Consider the following 6,360-nt stretch of genomic DNA (forward strand, 5'->3'; position numbering starts at 1 on the left):
TTTATTCCAAATCCATTGCAGAGTCATCCAGAATTTTTAAAACCTGGATTAATTTCAGGCATCACATAAAGCAGTTAATGTTTCCATGGTTTCGTATTTCCGATGGCTCTCATATACACCCTTCAGGATCAGTACTATCCTTCCGAAGCTCCCTTCTCCTTTCTCCACCGATACTGAGCCTGTACTTACTGTCTCTTCCCCAAAACATACTCAAACGTAAGTCATGTGATTGAAAATGCATTTCTGCTGTTAGTATTTCTAATACACTTTTTCATTTTCTATTCATTTGAGATCTGGTTACTTTCATGTTTAATACTAGGTTTTGCGATGAATCCTGAGCCACCAGTGCCTCCTCTTTAATGGTGCGCTGCTGCCCTCTAGCTCCTGGAACAATCTCTTCAGTGAGCTCTTGTATATGCCCAATAAATAGATATCCATTCTTTTCCCATGAATTATATTTCGGCCGTTCTACACCAATTCAATTTGTGTGGTTATTAATTAAAATCGTGCATCTCTTTCCTTCCCAGATAAGATTAATATGATCAGTTGGTCAATTGATCATATTAATCTTATGAAAAATCCTTAAAGGGGGGGGAGAAAAAACTCTGTTATCTCATTTTTCTTATCTGTTATTCCTTAAGCATTTAGAGAGAAATATAAAATCCTCTATTCCTGGGTGAATGCTGAGTACTTATCAAAAGATATTTTTTGAAAGTGAAACAAAATGATTTCAGTTCCAATTCCAAGGGCTGTCAGAAATTTTACCAGGTATTTTTTACATTCAAAAAATTATAAACCTATTTAAGGCTCGATGTACTATTCTTCTCTGAGAAATGTTCTGAAATAAATCCTGTTATGGCGTGATACTTTCCTGATGAGGTTTTCTGGCTGGATAGAGTAGCTGGCAGGTAACTATTACCTGAACAAGTCCACATCTGGTTTGCTGAGATTTGTTTGTAGTCAAACATATTAACTAAAACTCAGTGAAACTACATTAAATTGAACTTCATATTAGAAAAAAAAAAAGGAACGGTCTGATTATTTAAGTATCTGCCTGCATTTTGGTGCCCAGAAGCCTTAAAATTGAAATGTAATATACAGCATAATTTTCAGTTTTGCGCTCAGCAGGAACTGTATGGTGAATGGCTTTCTGGTATCGCTCAGAGGCCATGAGACACAAAAGGTGAAAGAAACCTGCATTTGATTCCCATTGTCTCAACACTTAATTTCTCTGAGTCTTACATCTCTTTAAAAATAAACAGCATCCATTCTTACGAAACTGTTGAGAGCATCAAATAAGGCAATGAATGAGAAAGCCCCAGCATGATGTGTGCTCTATACAAGGAGCTTAATAAACATTTTTTTCATCGAAATTTCATGTAAACATTAAATTATTCCTATTCTTCTAATTAAGGAGCGCTCCTTGCCTTTCCTTTTATCAAAGGTGCTTGCTCTTTGTGTATCTTTCATATGCTGGGTTTTTTTTTTCAAATTCTAGCTAATTTAAGCAGAAAATGAACTTATTAAAAGATATTAGGTAATTCACAGAACCTAGGAGGATCAGAAAATCAGGCTTGGAAGCTACACTTGACTGCTCCAGAGAGACCCTAAGCCACTGCCACTGGGCAACGGTACCACCAGCGCCAGCCCAGGATGCTCGCTACCACTGGGACCCTTGTCACCGCCGCCTCCCTCAGGCTTAGCCAGAACGGGGTCCCAGAGGGCTGAATGATTGCATGGGACTCGCAGAATCTTGTGGCACCATGGCTGCAAGAGAAAGCGGACAGTGAGCTTCTCACTTCTACCCTGGGAGGCAGGAGACAGAGGAGAGGAATCCCAAAAACCAAGAAAGCTATGAAAGGGTTTCACATTTGCCCCCCAAAAATGGCCATTTCACCCTGCTCTTTGTTTGTTTTTTATGATCCCTATCATGCAGATCAAAAGGTGTTCACTCAGGAGGTTTTAGGAACAGAGAAGCTGAAAGCCAATAACAAACCACAAATTGTTGATTCTCTCAGCTGTCCTCACTCTATTTCTCACTCTCTCTCAGCATATGAAGGTGTGTAAGACTATTATACTGTACAAGGATGGAACTATATTATGCTTATAGCATATAGGTTGGTTAATTAATCAATTGGTTGATTAAGCATTTATTGAATTCCAGAACACCTGCAAGGAACAAAAAATATAAATATAAATATGAATAAGATCTGTGCCATTCCTTCTTGGAACTCACATCCTAATTAGGAAATCTGTAATGTAAACCACTAATTATAGGCAACATGAAAAGAGCTTTAACAGGGGAGATGCAAGGCGCTGTGCACATATGTAATGTTTACAGATACAAGTTCTAACACCTGTAGTAAGAAGCCCAAGATTAAAGGTATTGTTCGATAATACCTATATCACAAACATATTGGAAAGTCTGTTCTGCTGTACAGGTGGCTGGAGATATGTCAATAGACCGTTGTGTGATGCTGATAAGTTCAGACTGCCCTGTGTGCTTTCAATTTTTATTCATATTTAGTTTTTAGATCTTTCACTGCCTTCAAATCATTTCAAGCTTCATTGTTATTCAGACACTCACTGTAAAATGAAATTTCAGATCATAAAATGTCCTTGAAAATAGAAACTTCTTACTATGATACTAATGTTTTACTTTCCAGCCTTAAAATATTATAGTTTTTAATTTACATTTCTCATGTATACTCATTTAATAACCAACTTTAAATTCAGTAATCACATTTCCCCCTAAGCTTTGATTAGAACAATTATAGTGAATGAAAATAAGAAAGTAATTTCTGTAAAGAGATTCATAAAGCATCCTTTTCAAGCCATAAAGCAGCCTTCTAAGTAGTTTTTTTCAGCATTAGGGCTACAGAAAAATTCTTTCTGTTCTGCTGAAGATACACGGATCCAAAACTCTTTCATTGTCTGCTCATCTTTGTCTTGATCTCCCCTAAAGCCATGAGTCCCAGCAGAAGGCTCAGCACACAAAAGGTGCCCAATAAATGCTGCTGAATGTCTGCCCTCTTAGCTAGGCAACGAAGGTAGAAGCCTCAGCAGAAAGTCCCCTCCAAAATAGAAACCAATAACAGAACTTTTACATCTGCCTCAATTTTTCTTTAATCTTAAACTCTCTTGGCCAATGTGTATTGTTGGTTTGCCATCAGGAATAGGAATGCACATCAGCACACACCTAAGGGAAATCGCTGTGAAGATTGCCACACCAACTTATGTTATAAACTAATTGGTAGCACATGGCTGAATATTTTCTGTCACCTCACTAGACTGAACCCTGAAGACAATAGTCCCATAATTTCCTCACACTGGCATCCTGAATGTTGTGTTTTTTAAATGTTAATAAAATGGATTAGGAAAAAAATAAAGACTACAAACCCTGTGATTAGCAGAGTTTGGGGGGGGGGTTGTTTGTTTGTTTGTTTGTTTGTTTGTTTGTTTTGTGTGGGGGATTTTTTAAGTGATAGTGGCAAGATTTATTAGAGCAAGAAGTGACAGTACACACTCAGAGAGGCAGAGAGTGGGCAGGCTATGGGGCAGCAGCCGAGTGGACTCAGGAAAGGAAGTCACAGAGGCAAAAGGAGATCCTTTGCCGCTGCTTGTTGCTCCCTTGGTTGCAAGTCTTGGAGCCAAGTGCTCCACCCAAGAAAGATGCCCTCTGCAGTGCAGGAGAGTGACCCAGCGCAGGGGTCATGGTGGCTGTCCCCTCAGCTCTCTCCCCAGAGTGCAAACCCCAGTCTCTCTTCACACAACTCCAGTCTGCTCTGCCTTCCCTCCACCGTAGCCCAGGATGTGTGGCTGCACATGAGATTTTGTGTGTTTGCTCTTTAGCAGAGGTTTTTATAACATCTGCAACCCACTGAGGTAAAACCAAGCCAAAACATGAGGCATGTTTCATAAAGGCCCATGGACTGTGGATGTGTGTCTAGAGCTCTGGTAGGGTGTGAGATGATGAAGCTTTTGCATGTGTGGATCCCAGTAACGCAGATTCTCCTCTGCAGAAGTGGGAAAGTTGAGGAAGTAGGCTTTCACGTCTTGTATCTTTATTCTTTCATACCCAAATTTCTCAGATTCCCCACACACAAGTACACTCAGATATACCACTCGTATACACATATACAGTCACACTCACACACAAGTAAGAGAGAATATAACAAATAACAAAGACCCAAAATCATGTCCCTTAAAGGAGAAAGAAGTGTCCTTCTCTCTGATAAAAATCTGAATATGGGCAAACTTAGTTCTGCTCCACAAAGTAGAGCTTCCATCTCGTTACTCCTGCCGTGGCCTCCATTCCCAAGGGCGTGCCGTACCTGAGGCCAGCCAGCAGGAAGGGCAAAGGCAGAAAGATGGGGAAAGGACCAGGAGCAGAGCATCTGTCCTTTAAGGAAGTTTCTCAGCGCTTCCGCGCAGCACTTCTACTTACATGTCTTTGGCCTGAACACAATGACATGACCATACTCAGCCACAATGTAAGCTCAGAAATGTCACGATTATTTTTCATAGTGTGTTCCCAACTGACATATTTAGATGTTATTACTGAGAAGAGGGGGAGAATGAACATTGGCAGACAACTAGCAAGCTGCCATGGGGTCCCTCTCCCCGCCATGATGTAATGGGTGGGATCTCACTCTCAGAGGTGTCAGGGAAGATTCCTTTCCTTGCTCTACCCACCCTACGCTACCTTCCTCTCGACCACTTAATCCACAAAAAACCTTATTCTCATGTATTCAAACCCATTTCTGCTCAAAGGAGAAGCGAGGGGAGCAATTAGTGGACAGAACTGTCACTGTTTAAGCTACTGAGTAAAGTAGTCCCCTCCTCCCCATCTGCGGTTCCAGTTTTCAAGGTTTCAGTTATCTGAGCCACAGTTTTAACATATTAAATGGAAAATTCCAGAGATAAACAATTTATTAGTCTTAAATTGCAAGCCCTTCTGAGTAGCGTGACGAAATCCCACACTGGCCCGCTCTGTCCTGCCCAGGACATGAATCATCCCTTTGTCCAGCGTATCCATGCTGTCCCTCCACTGGTCACTCAGTAGCCAGGTGGGTCAGCAGATCAGCTGTCTCCGTATCACAGTGCTTGTGCGAAAGTAACCCTTATTGTACTTAATAATGGCCCAAAGGGCAAGAGTAGTGATGCTGTAATTCGGAGATGCTAAAGAGAAGCACCACGTGCTTCCTTTAAGTGAAAAGGTATGTATCTATGCATAGGGAAAAAACATAGCGTATATAGGGTGCAGCCCTATCCTCAGTTCCAGGCATCCACTGGGGGGTCTTGGAATGTAATCCCACAGACAAGGAGGGACTGCTCTACTACAAAGTTGAATAAGAGAGTCTGAGTCTGATTCTAATCCTTGGATTGTGTGTTTGCTATCTAAATTGAGAACACAGTCAGTTTTAATTGAACACAAAATCTCCTGTTTGATCCTAAGCACTAGAATAGGGTTTTCATTAGCCAGTAAGTGGATTTTGGATTTTTTCCCCAAAAGAAGCTAAACTTTAGTGATAGTTACAGTATTATCCCATTCAGGTCTGGAACAAATAGTCTCTGGAGCAATACCAACCTCTGTGGGTCCCAGAATCAGTAATTTAAATACGAATTTCAGCTGCAAATGTAGTCCTAGTTGTCTAGGCAATTGTTCTCACACTTCACAAAGCACCAGCATTATCTCTGAAATCTCTAGTTTTCAGAGATAATGAAGGGAGCAAAGCCCAGAGTCAACTCAGGCCCACACACATACCCATGCTACTTGTATTTTATATACTGGGCTTCTAGATGAGGCATTGTTTTTAAAAAATGGTTTTAAATATTTGACTGCATTGTTCCCAGTCTGAATTCTATTTCCTGTGGATTTGTTTCTTGTGGCCCTTATAGCCTTGAAGGTCCTCGGCCTTTCAAGGGCTAACAAAGAAGGGTAAGAAGAGAAGGGACATATGGGAACACTTCTGCTGACTTGTCATCATGACATAGTTTTGCAAAGCTTATTTAACTTATTCAGAAACATCACGATGCTGCTGCTTGCAAAATAGATCCTCAGTATGTCTTGATTAGTGAGATTATATTAGCAAGTATTTTTATCTCCCTGGCAGTCACAGCCTATCTATATAATTGAAATTATTTCTTTTTTAAGTGATGTAAATTTTGCTTTCTAATTCTTAAGACATTTTTATTGTATGAATTTATTTGTTGCCTGAAAAAAACCTGAATATTTCTATCTAGCTCAACATACACAGAGGAAATGGTAAGTTTGCATATTGCAGCTCCACCGCAACTTTATTGTTATCAGAATCCTCTTAACAACCCACTTCATCTGTCAAATAGTCCATGGGGACA

This window comes from Miniopterus natalensis, chromosome 5 (genome assembly GCF_054644295.1).
Source record: "Miniopterus natalensis isolate mMinNat1 chromosome 5, mMinNat1.hap1, whole genome shotgun sequence".
Taxonomy (NCBI): Eukaryota; Metazoa; Chordata; class Mammalia; order Chiroptera; family Miniopteridae; genus Miniopterus; species Miniopterus natalensis.